Source organism: Bos indicus x Bos taurus, chromosome 21, assembly GCF_003369695.1.
Source record: "Bos indicus x Bos taurus breed Angus x Brahman F1 hybrid chromosome 21, Bos_hybrid_MaternalHap_v2.0, whole genome shotgun sequence".
NCBI classification, from domain to species: Eukaryota; Metazoa; Chordata; class Mammalia; order Artiodactyla; family Bovidae; genus Bos; species Bos indicus x Bos taurus.
The window spans coordinates 11,867,621-11,886,245 of record NC_040096.1 but is presented as its reverse complement, the minus strand read 5'-3'; the positions used below and the strand labels follow the sequence as shown (position 1 = coordinate 11,886,245).

Genomic DNA, 18,625 nt, shown 5'->3' with positions numbered 1-18,625 from the left:
AGCCTGCTCCTTCAAATTCTGTCCATCTCCACCCACTGAGAATGAAAATGGGAGAGGCTGTTCCGGTGTGAGAGCAGGGAGTATATGGGAAATCTTTTTACTCTCTTCTCCATTTTGTTGCTAACCCCAAATTGCTTTGAAAATGTAAAGACAGATAAAACGCAAAATGGTAGCTTAGTAAGAAGATACTGTTAGTTTGGTAACCCATACAATGAATGATTTAGAAAGACATCAATCTAACCTGCATAAATGAGAGAAGCTCTGTCCATATATGAAAACTAACACTTCAATCAAATTTGGCAAATAAGTTATTGTTAGTGTGTGCATCTCCATAAAAGTAACATAATACAGCAATGAATTAAGGTTTCCCTTGCAGGAGATAATGCAGTCCATAGGAAGAATGTCCAGTACTGGTGTCAAAAAGGTGTGGATTTGAGCTCCAGTCATTTAAAGTAATGTGACCTTGGACACGTTGTTTACTTTTTTATATCTCAGATTCATCTGAAAAAAATGATTATATCTGTCACACAGTGATGCTTCAAATATTCTTAAAAATATAACCATGTGTGACGATGGATGTTAAAAAGACATATTGTGCTAATAATTCTGTAATATACACATATATGAAATCATAATGCTATATACCTGAAACTAACATAATGCTGTGTGTCAGTTATATTTCAATAAAAGTCTATAAGCTTCATAGTTTTACCTCATCTCCTGGCACACAGTAGGCTATCAAAAAATGGGTGACTTCCAACCATGGAAAAAAATGGGGTCGCTGAGGGTCGGACATGACTGAGCGACTTCACTTTCACTTTTCACTTTCACGCATTGGAGAAGGAAATGGCAACCCACTCCAGTGTTCTTGCCTGGAGAATCCCAGGGGTGGGGGAGCCTGGTGGGCTGCCGTCTATGGGATCACATAGAGTCGGACATGACTGAAGCAACTTAGCAGTAGCATGACATTGTTAGGTCTTATATCCTCAACAAAAAGAATACATGTGAATAAAAAACTTAGTACAGGGATTGAATACACCAAGTTCAGACAATCAGAAGCTAAATATTTTCTAGAAGATGAGAGTTTTCCCTAGGGTGAGTAATTTCACAGACAGGGAGTGAAAACAAGCCAACCACTCTATGAGAGATGTAGGGCTTATTGCCTCAAAAATTGATACTGTAGTCTGAAAATTAGGCTCACTACATTTAAAGGAAACTTACTTTAAATCTTTCTTCATCCTCACAGTAAAAGTTACAGTTTCAGGGACATGTTCTTTCTATTTAAGTCTAAGCTTCACTGGCATAATTAAGACTCATTTAAAGTAGAATTAACTTTGACATGTGGCAGGAGAGGTCGTAGTTAATTCCTTTTCCTTATTACCTTGTACCTTGAATATGTTGAGATGTATCCCTGGGATGGAGTAAGAAGGCCAGGAGTTCTTCACTCACTTTGTAAATATATCTTTTCTCAGACTTGGGTTTTCCCTCAAGAGTTCAGCCATTGAGTTGAAATTACCACATGCCTTGTCTTGGTAATTTATAGAATTATTCAACTATGACACTGGATGGATCCTTTTCTCTCCAAGTATAGAATCTCTCTGTGTCTAGAGAAAGCCTCTAGACACAGAGATATCTGTACAAATAACGGGGATATCTGTACAAATTTATTTCTCTAAGCAAAGAGAGGCCCTCCTTCTAGGTAGCTGCTTTAAGTCCTGCCTCCTTTCTGTGACATTAGGAATTACCTAACCAATCTAAGGCTATGGTTTTTCCAGTGGTCATGTATGGATGTGAGAGTTGGACTGTGAAAAAAGCTGAGCACCGAAAAATTGATGCTTTTGAACTGTGGTGTTGGAGAAGAAGACTCTGAGAGTCCCTTGGACTGCAAGGAGATCCAACCAGTCCATTCTGAAGGAGATCAGCCCTGGGATTTCTTTGGAAGGAATGATGCTAAAGCTGAAACTCCAGGACTTTGGCCACCTCATGCGAAGAGTTAACTCATTGGAAAAGATTCTGATGCTGGGAGGGATTGGGGGCAGGAGGAGAAGGGGATGACAGAGAATGAGATGGCTGGATGGCATCACTGACTCGATGGACGTGAGTCTGGGTGAACTCCGGGAGTTGGTGATGGACAGGGAGGCCTGGCGTGCTGTGATCCCTGGGGTCGCAAAGAGTCGGACACGACTGAGCAACTGAACTAAACTGAACTGAACCAATTTAAAGGACACAATAGATCTTACTCCTAAGATTAGCAGTAGGATGGGTTGGGAAATGACTTTTAAGAAGAGAAAGAAAATGTAAATTAATGATTTTTTTTTTTTTTTGGCTAAATGCAAGCTGAATGTCATCCCATTGGATTAATTATGAAAAATCAAGAAATACTTTGCTATTTTATCTGAAATACAAATAAAACCAACTTGGACTTCTAGTTAATAGAACTTTTCAAGTTATTGAAGTCTTAGTTTTTTCTTTTAAAGTTATTTATTTGTATGCATTCTTAATATTTTATATTTACAGTAAATTATTTAGAAAGAACAGAAAACAGTGAAGAAGGAATAAAAATTATCTCTTATCTTTCCATTCACTCAGAATTAGGTATCATTAAGGAGACCTGGGTTCAATCCCTGGGTTGGGAAGATCCCCTGGAGAAAGGAATGGCTACTCACTCCAGTATTCTTGCCTGGAGAATTCCATGGAGAGCAGAGCCTGGTGGGTTATAGTCCATGGGGTCACAAGGAGTCAGACATGATTGAGTGACTGGCACTTTTACTTTAAATATCTTAGATTTCTTTCTAATCTTCTTTGCATGTATTTGTGGGTGTGTATTAGTTTCGTAGAATTAGGGGCATATTATGTTGTATATGTTACTGCCTTTTTCATCAAAAGTAATTTCATGCATATTTTAATACCATTTAATATAATGAAGGAGACTATTATTAGGCAAATATTATTCAAAAAAATATGTCACTCAACTCCTGTTACGTAGCAACGATGACATTTCACATCAACTAGGAGAAGTTGGATTATTAAGTACTGGAGATGAAAACCCTTGTCAGAGGTAGGAATAGAGTTGGGTTCCTAATTCACAGCATATACAAAATTAAATCACTAACAATTATGGCTAATTGAAATGTAAAATTTTTTTAAACATGCAGTAAAGCATACAGTAAAAACTATTAAATTAATTTATATTTAAAATAAAATTTTACCTAAATTGAGAAAAATATTTACAACATTATGTAAATATTTTACATATTTAAGCCAGTGTATGTAAACATGTAATATATAAATAAGTAACATGAAAATAAATACAAATTAGAAAAAGATGAACATGCTACAGAAAAAAATGTAAGTCACATTAAGAGAAAATTTCAGAGAAGAGAATGAAAAAATTCAATTTCATTATCTATCACATGCTACTTTATAGTTTTTGCTGATTCAGTTTTTCTTCAAATCAAATCACTGTGCTGTGTTTAGTTGCTCAGCAGTGTCCAGCTCTTTGCAACCCCATGGACTGCAGCCTGCCAGGCTTCTCTGTCCATGCGGATTCTTCAGGAAAGAATACTGGAGTAGGTTTTCACGTCCTTCTCCTGGGGATCTTCCCAACCCAGGGGCTGAACCCAGGTCTCCTGCATTGAAGACAGGTTCTTTTACCAACTGAGCCACCAGGGAAGCCCCAAATTAAATCAGTACCTAATAGATAGATAGATAATATTTCTATATTGCACATTTCCCTTCAATCCAGTATAAATAGCGCTGCTGACTTTTTATTCACTGTTGTATATTCCCAGTAAAAGACCCATATTAAATATATGTAGTAGTTAACAGCTGCTGCATAACAAATAATGTCAAATTTTCAGTGGAATGTAGCAATAAGCATTGCCTTTGTGTTAATGTGGAGAAGGAAATGGCAACCCACTCCAGTGTTCTTGCCTGGAGAATCCCAGGGACGGTGGAGCCTGGTGGGCTGCAGTCCATAGAGTTGCTGAGGTCGGACACGACTGAGCGACTTCACTTTCACTTTTCACTTTCATGCATTGGAGAAGGAAATGGCAACCCACTCCAGTGTTCTTGCCTGGAGAATCCCAGGGATGGGGAAGCCTGGTGGGCTTCTGTCTATGGGGTCGCATAGAGTCGGACACGACTGAAGTGACTTAGCTTTGTATTAATGAGTTTCTAAGTCAGCTAGGATGCTTCAGCTCCATGATGTAGTCGGGTGGGGTGGCTCCATTCCACCTGCCACTTGGCCTCCTCCTGGAACAGCAGGAGGGGTGGGCAGCCATGTGCCTCTAAGGAGGAGAAGGTGGGACATATTGAGAGAGCAGCTTTGACGTATGCACACTACCTTATGTAAAATAGACAGCTAGTGGGACGTTGCTGTGCAGCATAGGGAGCCCAGCTTAGTGCGTTGTGATGACTTAGAGAGGTGGGATGGAGGGTATAGGAGGGAGGCTCAAGTGGGAGGGAATATATATATACTTAGAGTTGATTCATGTTGTTGTACAGCAGAAACTAACACAATATTGCAAAACGATTATCCTCCAATTAAAAAAAAAAAGAATGGCATAAATACAGGCAAGTATAACCAGCCACAAAAATTGCACTTTAAGTCCCTCTAACATCACATCTTCTGCATCCACATTACCCAGAGAAAGTTATACCATGAAACACAAAATCCAGAGAAGGGACGTGTACATCCATATGTAGCAGAGAGGGCATATATACATAAGATCAAGAATCGAGGTCCATGATTCTCCTTGTGCTCAGTCCCTCATTTGTTTCCAAATCTTTGTGACCCCATGGAATGTAGCCCACCAGACTCCTCTATCCATGGGGCTTTCCAGGCAAGAATTCTGGAGGTTATATAGATATTTATGTATACATATCTAATATTTATATATGTAAGATTGATATATATTTATATAAAACAAGACAAAAAGAGGTTATTACTTCCATCTTACTTTTATTGTACTTAGTTACAATAGGCAGTGTTAATGAGAATATGGAAAACTCAATGATAACAAGAAGATAACCAAATATCCTTTGTCCCTGTAGTTGATTTGCATGAAGTTAGCATTTCAGGTTCTTCCAAGGTGGTTCAGTGGTAAAGAATCCGCCTGCCAATGCAGGAGATATGGGTTCAGTCCTTGGTCGCGAAGATTCCTTGGAGAAGGAAATGGCAACTCAAGCCAACCTTGCTTGGGAAATCCCATGGACAGAGGAGCTGGCAGCCTACAGTCCACAGGGTATCAAAAGAGACTTTAGCAACTAAACAACAGCAATATTTCCAGTATAACTGGAGATGCACTCAAAAATTTGCTTCTGTGATTTTTCATTGCAGTATTATTCATATTAGAGAAAATTGGAATCAACCTTCTCTTTTTCTGAGACAGCACTTTCTTTTCTTACTGCATTTAATTTGATCTAGTACAGCCAACGTTTCTTATCATTGCATATGATGACTTGCAACTTTGGCAGAATAAGAGGAATGAATTTTTTCCCAATGAAATATTCTATGACTGTTTGAGTTCATTAGTTAAAAAATCACATATGGACAACCTACTGAATTTTAGGAATGAATCGGTAATCTTCCTTCTGCCCTTCAATAGCTCAGATAAACAGCAGAAGTCTGGAAAGAGTGTGTAGAAACATCATGAACGGATTTAATAAAAAAAAGTGCAATTATAGATAGATCCACATTCTGGATGTTAAGAAGTCCTGATAAAAGACCAGAAATTCAGACTGGTCAAGGAGGAAAAGGAATGCAAAGGTTAATCAGTAATGGGAGCTTTGAAAATGCCAATATTGCTTTAAGATCCGTGCTCATGGCGTTTGATCGACATCACTCTCTACTGCTGGGGAGAAAAGGGGGTGTCCTTCTCTAGGTCCAAAGCCTCTGGAGGAAAAAAAAAAATTGGGACATCAGCTTTGTTAAGTTACACTGAAAGGAGGCAGGTTACCTGATAAGCCGTGGAGGGCCAAAGTCTGTTTCTTATTCTGGCTTCTGGTTCTAGGCCCTGGTTTTCATTTCTGTTGTACTGTCCCAAAATTTGGTAGGAGAGAGAGAGGAAGAAGGTCCAATCAATTATCAGGATTGGTTGAACTAAGTACAATGTAATAGCCTTCCTTATTTCATAATATCTAAAATATGAACTTGTAGAAAACATAGGTCCCAAAAGGTCACTGTTAAAGCAGAAATCTGTCAAGTAAGTGGCAAAAACCCTGGAGGACTCACATGCTTTATACTGTATTCTTTCTGTAGTTTCTCTGTGTATTAATCTGTTTAACAAATATTGCAACACATATTGGAAAGCTTGACTCCTTACATTCTTTTAGGTGGTTTATGATTGTAAACAAATTGTTTTAAGATCCATTAACACCAGAACAAACATTCACAGGGAGGGTGGTAAGCTGTCTTCAAATCAAAATCCTTCTGTGCCCTTAACTAGTTAGCAATACCACATCTAAGGGTTTCCCTCATAGCTCAGTTGGTAAAGAATCCACCTGCAGTGCCAGAGACTTCAGTTCGATTCCTGGGTCAGGAAGATCTCCTAGAGAAGAGGTAGGCTACCCACTCCAGTATGCTTGGGCTTCCCTTGTGGCTCAGTTGGTAAAGAATCTGCCTGCAATGTGGGAGACCTCGTTCGATCCCTGGGTCAGGAAGATCCCCTGGAGGAGGGGATGGAAGCACACTCTAGTATTCTTGCCTGGAGAATGCCATGGACAGAGGATCCTGGTGGGCTACAGTCCATGGGGTCACAAAGAATCAGACACAACTGAAGCGACTGCATTTAAGGCACAGGAGTATACCCCTCTATGTCCATCATACATGATTCAAAAGACCAAGTCAGGAACCCAGGGTTTTAGATATTGTTTTTCTGTCCTATAAATACTAACAATTGAGTGAAACAACTCTCTCTTTTTTTTTTTTTTATTAATTTTGAGTAAAAACAGGCTTCAAGTCGGCAGGCTAGGACCCCTGATTTGAGCAGTATCAGCGAAAAGAAACTCATCTTTATCTGGAATTAACTACAAATTCAATTAGAATAAAAATCTTAGCCCACCTCGTGGAAAAGATTTTACACAAAGAAAACCAGATGTTTCAACAGCATTAAGAGTACTTTGCCCAGCAGTCTAAGGAATTTTCCATCTTGTAAGCCCAATCACTGGTGAAAGTTACAAGATCCAGCTTCCCTAACACACAAAACGGCTTCCATTTCCCATGCTCCTTTAATTAGATTTACTTCTTTAACCAAAGTAGTATTGGGTTGAAAGAACGGGAGGAGGGGAAGGACTTTACTTAATACTATGTTAGCAAGTTTAAAAACGATTGAAGGGTAAGAGGCTGAGGTCTATTTGGAGATTCTCTCCCAGAGGAAGTACTTCTTATTTATTGTGAGTTTATTCAGTTGGAAAAAATAAAGAGTAATAAAAATAATCACTAGAGGTTGTACTAAGAGCATACCTTAGTCTATTTTCAGCTTTGAATCGATATAGGAAAACGGAGCATAAATGGAAAATAGAAGAGACCCAGGCATTATGCATCATTTTGTTTCACAGGAGGATATTAAATGTGTAGAATGACCTGTGAGACAAGGCTGTGAAGGAAAACACACAGGATAACTCATGGCATGTGTGGGCAAGAGCACTCACGTGAAAGGGACCCAGGTGGGCTTCAACGATTTCTGCTTGGTTTCTGGAGATGTCTTAACTCTGTTTTTTTTTTAAGTCTGTCTTAATTTGCATTTGTTTAATGAGAATAGTGAGAGAACCCAAAAGACAAAGAAAAGCTTGTCCAAAGAAGTAGCAGTAAATTATAAAGGTTAAAATACAAGGGTCCATTCACTCTTTTATAGGTAACGTCTCTCACTGTATTAAATAAAACCAACCCACGTGTGGTTTAATTTCGACTTCTTTCCATATTGCAGTGTTCAAAGGTGTCATATCTTTGGACTTTGCTCATTGTGATCACAAGAGTCTCCAAACAGCTATTTCTAGTCATCTGAACCCTTTTTAGGGACAAATTCACCTCCCTCCTAAATGCAGTAAGACAGTTTCCTAAAATACAAATTGGGTTGTGACAGTCTCTTGTTGAAAATGGTTAATGCTCCCCATCTTTTTAAGGAACAATGCTTGGAAAATCCCATGTACGGAGGAGCCTGGTGGGCTGCAGTCCATGGGGTCGCTAAGAGTCGGACACGACTGAGCAACTTCCCTTTCACTTTTCACTTTCATGCATTGGAGAAGGAAAGGGCAACCCACTCCGGTGTTCTTGCCTGGAGAATCCCAGGGATGGCGGAGCCCGGCGGGCTGCCGTCTATGGGGTCACACAGGGTCGGACACGACTGAAGCGACTTAGCAGCAGCAGCAGCAGTCCTAGTCCTTTATGTTTTACAAGACCTCCTCTTTCCCAACCGCTTCCTGTTGCATGTTGCCACTCTCAGTTCACTTCCCTTGAGTGTGTTAAACCCTTCCTCGCCTTTGTCCATTTAATGTATTTTTAAAAAGTATTTATTTAACACTTCCCATGTGCCAGGCACTTTTATAAGCACTGGGAGTGAAGTGATAAACAAACCAGAAGTAAAATCTCTGACTTCCTAGGGCCATCTTCTCTGGGGGAAGAACCATAAACACATTAGCCAATAGTACATATGCAGATGGTGATGAGCACTATGAAGAAAAGTAAAGTGAAAGAAGACAAAGCGATGCTTGGGTAGGGTTTTCAGTGTAGATAACGCTGGAATTGGTGAAATCAACTCAAATCTCATCTCAACTGAAATCTCAAGTGAGAAAGGGAGAAGATGGCATGGCAGCAGCCTGGGTACCACCTTTGAAATGACCAGAACTTCAGAGGTTAAAGGCCAGCTACTTACACTTTAAAAAACCTCTCTAGGATATGCTAATGCTCAGCTAAGAAATGTGGGACGTGACCGAGTGAGAAACGGCATGAGCTTATGTTTTCTCGTCCCCTGGTTTCTGAGAATAGATTGTGAAGGGCAAGTGTGGATGCAGCAGACAAAACAGGAAGCATCGCACTTGACCTGAAGTGGGATAAAGACTAGATTAGGACTAGTCCACTTAGGAGGGTGATAAACCAGGGCAGGTGTAAGCTATTGTGTTGAAGGTAAAGCCCACATGGTATCATCATCGTTGTGCATAATATTCTCAGTCCCTAGAATGCGATGGTCACTTTTACACATTTTTAAATCAAATATCATCAGAACAGTTCTTCGCACTTCCCAACACAGGAATTTGCTCCATGTCTAGTCCTGGCAGATACGGGAGTCCGTCAATTTCTCCGGGAAGCGTGTCCTTCTCCGTGCTCTCATGGTACCTCCATGCCTCTGTTGCGTCATAAACCCTATCCTTATTATGATTGTTTTCATTTGCTTCTTTCCAGATTACATTTTACACATCATCATATCCCTGAGGTTTAGCACAGAGCCTTGCAATTGGTGGGTGTTAGGTCATTGTTGAATAGGTGATGGAATGAATTAATGAATGAATAAACAAATGAGTAAATGAACAAATGAATGTTTTCATTTTAAATGAGATAGTCTCATGGCAGAAATGAGAACATAAAAATTTCATGCAAAAGATGGACTAGGTATTTATTCCTTTATTAATTAAATATTTCTGAAGTGTCCTAAATTAACAAAGCTGTAAGTCCTCAGTGGGCTTTCCTGGTGGCTCAGTGGTAAAGAATCTGTTTGCCAAGGAAGGAGATGTGGGTTTGATCCCTGGGTTGGAAAGATCCCCTGGGGAAGGACATGGCAACCCATTCCAGTATTCTTGCCTGGGAAATGCTACTGACAGAGTAGCCTGGCAGACTACAGTCCATGGAGTCCCAAAAGAGTCAGACACAGCTTAGGGACTAAACTACAACAAACTCCTCAGTACATTACTCACATTTTGAGGAAATTGTAAAATGGTAGTATTAAATGAAATAAGATAAAAATCCATCAACACGTCAGCTACAAACTCTTCTGATTTTCAGTTCAGTTCAGAGGCACAAGATTAGGGGAATAATGAGAGGATAAAAGGGCCAAGTCCCATGGAATAATTCTCCAGACAGATGCAGAAACGGAGGAAAGTGCACAGCAGGGAGAACGTGTGTCGGTGGTCGCTCAGCCTGTTGGACCGTGTCCAACAAGCAAGAGAAGGGAGGGTCAGTATCCAAGATGGAAGTTTGGTCCGGCACATTTAAGGAAAGGAGAGTAAGAGGGTCTCAAGAGTTCCAGTGTGTTGAAATATTCAGATAAGAGTTACTTGGGACTTTAGACTTGGACAGTCTTCCAGTTTTTATTTTTTGGTTATAGCTGATTTACATTGTTTTGTTAATTTCCGCTGTACAGCAGAGTGATTCAGTGATACATACGTATGCATTCCTTTTCATATTATTTTCCATTAGGTTTATCACAGGATATGGAATATATTTCCCTAAACTGTACAGGAGGATCTTGTTGTTTATCCATCCTATACAGAACCCCTTGCATCTGCTAATCCCAAACTCTCAGTCCGTACTTCCTCACCCCCACCCGACGCGCACCCACAAGGGTGTTCTCTGCATCTGTGAGTCTGTTTCTACTTTGTAGATAAGGTTATTAGTGGACACTCTTGAATGTCTGAGAAAGATATGACAAAAGAGGAAAATTTCCCTTTAGTGGTTCTTTAAATGTCACATGGTCTTCCATTAAGGGATAGGAGCCATGCTTTTAAAAGTTTCACGTAAAATAATACCGTATAAATATAAAGTAAGGTACGCATTTAACAGTCTGGCATACATTAGCCTCAAACAAATCTTAGCTCTTTTCCTATAGTACTTGAAGAGTTAGGAAGTACTTTCACAATCATTATTCCATTTACAGTGCATCTTGACTATAGCTAGTAAAAAAAAAAAAAAATAGGAAGGTAACATTATGTCCATTTAACTAAAAGGAATTAGGCTCAGAATGACTGAATACAATGTCTAAGGTTATATAAAATTCAACTGTCACAGTTAATTTTTTTAAGTATAGAATGATAGAGATGTTAGATTATAAACTCATAGAACTTTTTAAAATTAAACTTTTTATTTTGAGATAATTTCAGATTTGCATGCAATCGTCAGAAAGAATAATTTTACCTATTGGTAACACCTTGTCCAATTTCACCCATTGGTAACACCTTGTGAAAAATAGTATAATTTAACAAATAGAATATTGACATGACACAGCTGTAATGCAAAATCCTGATCCATCATAAGAATCCTTCTCATTACCCCTCTACATATTTACATGTTGCCCTCATAACCTGCCTGTGTGCTAAATCACCTCAGTCACGTCCGACTCTTTGTGACCCTCTGGACTGTAGCCCGCCAGGCTCCTTTGTCCATGGGATTCTCCAGGCAAGAGTACTGGAGTGGGTTGCCATTTCCTTCCCCAGGGGACCTTCCTGGACCAGGGATCAAACCCAGGTCTCTTATTTCACCTTCACTGGCAGGGGAAGGTGCTTCATTAGCACCACCTGGGAAGCTCATGGTTCTATCCTTCTTAAGGTAAGGCAAGTCACTTCAGTCGTGTCCGACTCTGTGCGACCCCATAGAGGGCAGCCCACCAGGCTCCCCCGTCCCTGGGATTCTCCAGGCAAGAACACTGGAGTGGGTTGCCATTTCCTTCTCCAATGCATGAAAGTGAAAAGTGAAAGTGAAGTCGCTCAGTCGTGTCCGACTCTTAGCGACCCCATGGACTGCAGCCCACCAGGTGCCTCCGTCCATGGGATTTTCCAGGCAAGTGTACTGGAGTGGGGTGCCATTGCCTTCTCCGCTATACTCCTTAACCCCTAATCTATTCTCACTTTCTGTAATTTTGTCATTTCAATAATACTATAAAATCGGAGTCATGTAGTATGTACCTTTCGGAAACTGACTTTTGCCGCTTGCTGCAATTCTCTGGAGATTCACACAGGCTGTCGCATGTATCAACAGCTACTAAGAGCTCCTTTTTATTGGTGTGCATGTATGTACCACAGTTTGTTTAACCATTTACACGTTACAGGCTATCTGGGTTGTATCTTGCTTTTGGCTATTGCCAATACAGATACAAGCATACATGCACAAGTTTCTGTGTGAAAATGCATTTTTACTTCTTTGGTATAAATGCCCAGGAGTGTAACTGCTGGATCATAAGGCAGTTGAATGTGAATTTTTTGCTGTTCTTGTTTGTTTGTGTTGTTTTTTAAAGAAAATGTCAAACTGTTAGAAAATGTACTAAATGGCATGGTTTTCCTGTACCATTTTACACTCCCATAGAAAATATAAGAGTGATCCGGGGTCTCAGCATATTTCCCAGCATTTGGTATTTTTGGTAGGTTCATTTTTACCAGTTAGATGTATACGTTATCACAATCTACACTTACGGTCATTTTATCCATCTGGGTGAATTATATAAGAGTTACCTCCCTCTAAGTCCTTTACCCTCACCTTTTATAAAACAGTTGTCTTTAATAATTCTTCTATATAAATTTAGAACCACACGTGACAGTTATTTTATTTGCTTCAACCCTCAAATATAGTTTAGAAAAACGAAGAGCAGAAAAACTCACTGTATTTACCCATATTTTTATTTACTATGTTTTTTTCTCCTGTCCTGATGATCCAGAATTCCTTATTTTTATCATTTTCTTTCTGTTTAGAGAATTTCCTTAGCTATTATTTTAGGTAGGTCTGCTACAAACATATTTTCTTGGTTGTTTTTATTTTTTTTAACTGACACTATCTTCATTTCCTTTCATTCCTAAAAGAAATTTCACTGGATATTGGATTTGAGGCTGGCAATTCTTTCCTTTTAGAACTTGAAAAATGTTGTGCCAGTTTCTCATAGCCTCTCTGATTTCAGATATGAAATCCATGGTTATTTGAATTGTTTTAGCTCCTGTAAGTAAGATATCTTTTTTCCCCTCACTGTCTTCTGTCTTTTAAGGTTTCTTTCTTTTTTTTTTTTTTTGTCTTTAGCTCTCAGAAGTTTGACTGTGGTATGTTGTGATCAGAATTTCTTTGTGTTTATCTTGCTTGAATTCACTCAGCTACTTAAACCTGTAAGTTTGTGTCATTTGCCAAATTTAGGAAGATTTCAGCCATTATTTCTTAGAGCATTTTTTTTAGACTTTCCCCCTGCTTTCTCTCTGGATTCTGGTAATGCAAATCATAGATTTGTTTTTATTTTTGGTCCTCGAGCTTTTGTTCTCTCTCTCTTTTTTCTGGTCTACTTTCTCTTTGGTGTTCAGATTAGGCAGTTTTATGGCTCTATCTTGCAGTTCACTAATGCTTCCCATTGTCTCTCCATAGATGGGGAAACAGTGGAAACAGTGTCAGACTTTATTTTTTTGAGCTGCAAAATCACTGCTGATGGTGACTGCAGCCATGAAATTAAAAGACGCTTACTCCTTGGAAGGAAAGTTATGACCAACCTGGATAGCATATTCAAAAGCAGAGACATTACTTTGCCAACAAAAGTCCATCTAGTCAAAGCTATGGTTTTTCCTGTGGTCATGTATGGATGTGAGAGCTGGACTGTGAAGAAAGCTGAGCACCGAAGAATTGATGCTTTTGAACTGTGGTGTTGGAGAAGACTCTTGAGAGTCCCTTGGACTACAAGGAGATCCAACCAGTCCATTCTGAAGGAGATCAGCCCTGGGATTTCTTTGGAAGGAATGATGCTAAAGCTGAAACTCCAGTACTTTGGCCACCTCATGCAAAGAGTTGACTCATTGGAAAAGACCCTGATGCTGGGAGGGATTGGGGGCAGGAGGAGAAGGGGACGACAGAGGATGAGATGGCTGGATGGCATCACCGACTCGATGGACGTGAGTCTGAGTGAACTCCGGGAGTTGGTGATGGACAGGGAGGCCTGGCATGCTGCGATTCCTGGGGTCGCAAAGAATCGGACACAACTGAGCAATTGAACTGAACTGAACTGAACTGATGAGCTCATGAGTTGAGCTTTTATGGTTTTATATATTTTTCAGCTCAAAAATTTCCATTAGGCTCATTTTTATATCTTCTATGTTATACTGTGACTTCTTATTTTGTTGCTGAAGTCTAATTATTAATTAGTTTCAATAATATTAATTGCACATTGGAGTATTTTTCTGATAGCTGCTTTAAAAGCTTTATCAGATGTTTCTAATATCTGTATCATTTTGATGTTGGCATATATCTATATTGTCTTTTTACATCCAATTTGAGTTCTTCCTTGTTCTTTGTGTGATGAATGTTTTGTTTTGTTTTGTTTTAATTGAATTTTGTACATTTCGTGGTAGGCTATGAGATTCTGTGTCTTTTTTAAACCTTCTGTTTTAATCGGCTTCCTTTGCCACCATTCTGCTATAAGTGTGGTGTGTGCCCCCTCATCATCGCCAAGGGGGAAGAACTCCAGGTTCCCCACTTGGCTTCTGTTGACATTTGAGAGGGAAGATGCTCCTTCCTTACTGTTGGGTTGTGTGGAGGTGAGTGTTCCTGCTCCCAACTAGCCCTTCAGAGATAATTTCATATACGGGAAGGGTAGGAGGTCCTACGGGAAGGGTAGGAGGTCCTACCACCCCCATAGGGGTGGGGGCTCAACAGTGTGGCAGGCTTAAAAGTCACAGGTCCCAACTCAGCCTTCTCTGATACCACACGTGTTTGTTGGACTAGAGTGGTTATTGGCCCAATATTTCATATATATATATATATATATAGAGAGAGAGAGAGAGAGAGAGAGAGAGAGAGAGACTTGCTAGCTTGCCCTTTTCCTGGTTTCCTGGGTCTTATCTTGTCTGTGTCTATTACTGTTTCTGAGTTGTTGACTTTCTCAGCAATAGGTCTTAAATATATGAGAAAAACAAAAATTCAGGGAAACTCACCATTCCTTGGGTCCTGAGGTTTCTGGCCAGTCTGCTTTCTTCTCTCCATCTTTCAGATCTTAAGTTTGTTTTATATATAATCTCCAGAGCTTCATCTGTGCAGAGAAGAGTCATAGAGAAAAGTGTGCATTCTCTACCTTGAGCAGAACTTTTTAAAGGAACACTTGATTTACTGAGGTAAAAACAAGGTTATCTGTCTTAATAATATTTAATGAGAAGACAATCTGAGTATCTTGTTGCCACTGTTTATCTTTAGAAGTAAATTCTTCTTCCTTACTGTATGGAGGCTTAAGCTTAATTAACATTTTTATTTTAAAAGACTAATGTATTAGTTATGGCGAATCTACAAAGCCACCTCAGATCCCTAAAGAAGCAATTCCCTGAGCGCTTTTGCATGTGCACTAAAGGTATTGTTGCCCCTGATACCTCATGAGGCTGTATCACAGAGAGAAACTGGAAGGCAGGTGGAATCAGCGAGTTTTGATCTTTAATTTCCCTCTTTATGCAACTGTATAAGAAAACTTATTTCAGAAGCTGCTAAGATTAATTTACATATCACTGGACCTATTTCACTAACTACCAAAAATGCACTTATTCTAAGCACTGAAACAATATCATAAATGAAGTTATAGACTCTGTGTCTAGGAATGCATTTGATGATCATTTCGACCGTAAAATTCAACTGATTTTGTTATTGCTGATGTTTATTTTCCCAAAGATAGAAAGTTTTTTTTTTTTTTTTTCCCAGTACAGAATGGCTAAAAGGATCCAATGCAAATTGAATATAGAAGGTTTAGAGTGTGGCCGAACAACTGGACGATAGTGAAAAGGTCAATTAACCAACGGGTTGGTTTGTCATGATGGCATGAACGAATTATTTTAAATGATTTTCCACATTAAATTTTCCAGATGTTTTGGCCACAGGCCAAGATAATTAATATTGCTAATCACTGGCTAGAATTATGTTGGCAAGCTAATTCGCTGAGCAGGGACTTGGAACTCTGAGTTGGGTTGTTGGTAAGCCGTGTGTATTATGTTTAAATGAAACATGTTAGTCTCATCACTGACCCAGGCCAAAAATTTGCTGTGGTACTTGAGATGATTACTCATTTTACATCATCAGAAAGTAAATCTAAAAAGAAAAGATGCCATGTCTTCTGTTTAATTTTTCTTCCCTAGAGAGGTCTCTTTATACTCATGACAAATTTGAAATGCAACACTTCTGTCCTTCAGAAGTTTTCAGTGGAAAAATTTAAAAGACACACAATCACTTTAAGCAGAAAAGAAAAAAAAAGTATGTATGTATGTATGGATGCATGGATTTTGACGAAACATTAAGAAGAGTCATATTTTCAACTACCTAGATATTATCAGAATGATTGGTATTTGTGTGGTTTTTATTTCTAAATGTAATATGTTGCTTACAATGCTTATGATATGCATTTACTTAGGGCAACTCTACCTTATAAGATGCATCGATCACACTGCAAAGGCTTTCTGAGTTTGTTTTAAATTCAGATATAGGCATCTCATGCCTACCTATACAGCACAGACAAAAAAGTCTAGACATCAGGAGAAAGCAACTCAAATTGGGTTAGAAACTTGCCATTTGGACACAGTCGCGTCCACCAGCCCCACAGACTTTACAGTCTCACTTCCCCTTTCACAGACCCACTGACGAGAGGGTATTACAATTTTTACTGACATCAGTGACCTGGCATCGCTGATTTATTCTCTGCTTTGGTTTACAGAGGAATAAACCGGTAATTAATTATATATCAGAACACGAGAATCGACCTGGCAATAATGTACAGGCTAAGAATGCTCTATTTACATATGTAGGTTATTTAAAATATGTCTTGTTAAATAAATATTTAAAATACCTCCTTATTTAGCTTATAAACTGTTTGGACTGAGGCTGCAGTGTGCCTCATTGCAGAATGTTCAAAAGAGTGAGAGAATTGCCATAGAATTTCATCTCTGCCTGACCAGCAAAAATCTCCTCTCTGTGTCTGCCAGGGCTTACAGAAAGCCTCTTTAAGGAAAACAACAACACAAATTATCTTGCTATCAAAATATATAATACTTGTATAAAGAAGATCCTTGGGAAACCATAAAACTTACCTTTATCTTGAGAGCAGGTATGCAGAACAAGGGAACTAGAAATAAACTAGCCACATCAACATGATCATCTCAGAGGGGAGTAAGGTGGACAGGAAGTAAGAGAAACAAATGATTTCACAGCAAAATGGTCTCCCTGCTGTGGCTTGTTTACCCTGTCCAGAATTATTTTTAAAGGGGAAGAAAATACAGAACTAGAGTTTTCACATCTCTCCAATCAGTACAAACTCATGATTTCAAAACAACCATAATAATGAAAACACACATGGACACCAGGCAGTCTGGGAGAACCAACTCCATGTGCTTTGCAGGAGAGCTAAGCTCAAAATCCATCAGGGGCCGTGCTAGGCATTCCACTTATTTTTGGCGCTCTGAAAGTTAGCTTTATCCTGGAGGATACATCTGCATACCTCAAACTGCCCAGTTTTCTTTCAAAGCTTGTTTGTTGCCTGCAGTCTGGAATCACAGACCTATCAATTGCTGATCCACCAGGGGGAGCACTTCACCAGCACAAAACAAGCCTTCCCCAAAGGAAGTCTTTGAAGGTGCCTCTTTCTCTCCATTTACACCGCTGACAACAACCCTGAGTTTCATCAGTTCTACTGGCTGTGGTACTCATATACCCAATACCGATTTCACGTCCCTTACCCCGTGCTGGTGGGATACGTGTTGTTCAGTTGTGGATACATATACCCCCAGCAGATTTTGCAGTAGGACGTGAAACTTAGTCCTTGTACTTTGTAGAGTACATTAATAAGTCCATGTCTTATTAATAGGAAATGATTGAGTTCTTCCTTCTCCAGCATCTTTTACAGGCAAAACCAATAGATTTATCAAACTACTTATTCTATCCTTATTCTCTGATCTTCCATCTGGGATGTGTGTGTGTGTGTGTGTGTGTGTGTGTGTGTGTGTGTGTGTGACTCGCACAGGTCTGGAAGCCAGGCAACTAGCACAGCTTGCTGACACTGGCACTTCTTTCTTCAGCCCTTTCCCTTTCCTCTGGCCAGGACCCTGGGCTGGGCAGGAAAACAGCTGTCAGAGAAACGTTTGTGTTGATGATAAACCATCTGTGTGCAAGCTCAGGGGTTGCCACCAGCCAGTCCAAACAAAATGGCTGTGGGCGTCAGTGGACTTGTGTATGGACAGAGAGCCCCAAGTTTGCTAATGACAGACAGACAGACAACCAAAGGTGTTTAGTAATCTCTAAGGTGCTCTGCAACTGGTTTTTAAAATCCACAAAAGGAATTGCCCTTGGGGAAACCAAGTTGTACTTTTACTAATGCTCTGTTCCTTTGGAGCCTTATCCTAAGCCTCTTTCAGGGTCCTTCCATGTCTCCTTCTTCTAACAAGGAATAAGCTCCACCTTGCAGCTTAAGGCATAGGCTCTGGACTAGGAGCTGTGGTGAGAACTTGGAACTTCTTAGAACCCCAGGCCCCATGCTAGACATCCTGAATCAGAATCTGCCTTTTAACAGAACCCCAGGCAACTGGAGAACACGTTGAAAGCCAATACTCTGCTCACAGAGGCCCTGGTCTTTGCAGAGGCCTCCTTCTGTCAGGACATAGGTAAGATGCAGAGATGTGTCCTTCTAACAGTGTAGAGGTGTCAAGATCGTTAAGT

The 18,625-nt window shown here is 39.7% G+C and overlaps 1 long non-coding RNA gene across 2 annotated transcripts; it reads right to left on the bottom strand.

Moving 5' to 3' along the window:
- Positions 1–5,191: 5,191 nt before the first annotated feature.
- LOC113879920 lies at positions 5,192–17,395 on the bottom strand. Of its 2 annotated transcripts, XR_003507519.1 has the most exons (4): positions 17,005–17,395; positions 14,881–14,975; positions 5,961–6,038; positions 5,192–5,232 (listed from the first exon to the last, which is right to left on the bottom strand). It is a non-coding gene; the product is annotated as an uncharacterized LOC113879920 (long non-coding RNA). The 2 variants fall into 2 exon arrangements; XR_003507520.1 differs by lacking the exon at positions 5,961–6,038 and having other exon boundaries at positions 5,215–5,896; positions 17,005–17,389.
- Between the last annotated feature and the right edge of the window lie 1,230 nt (positions 17,396–18,625).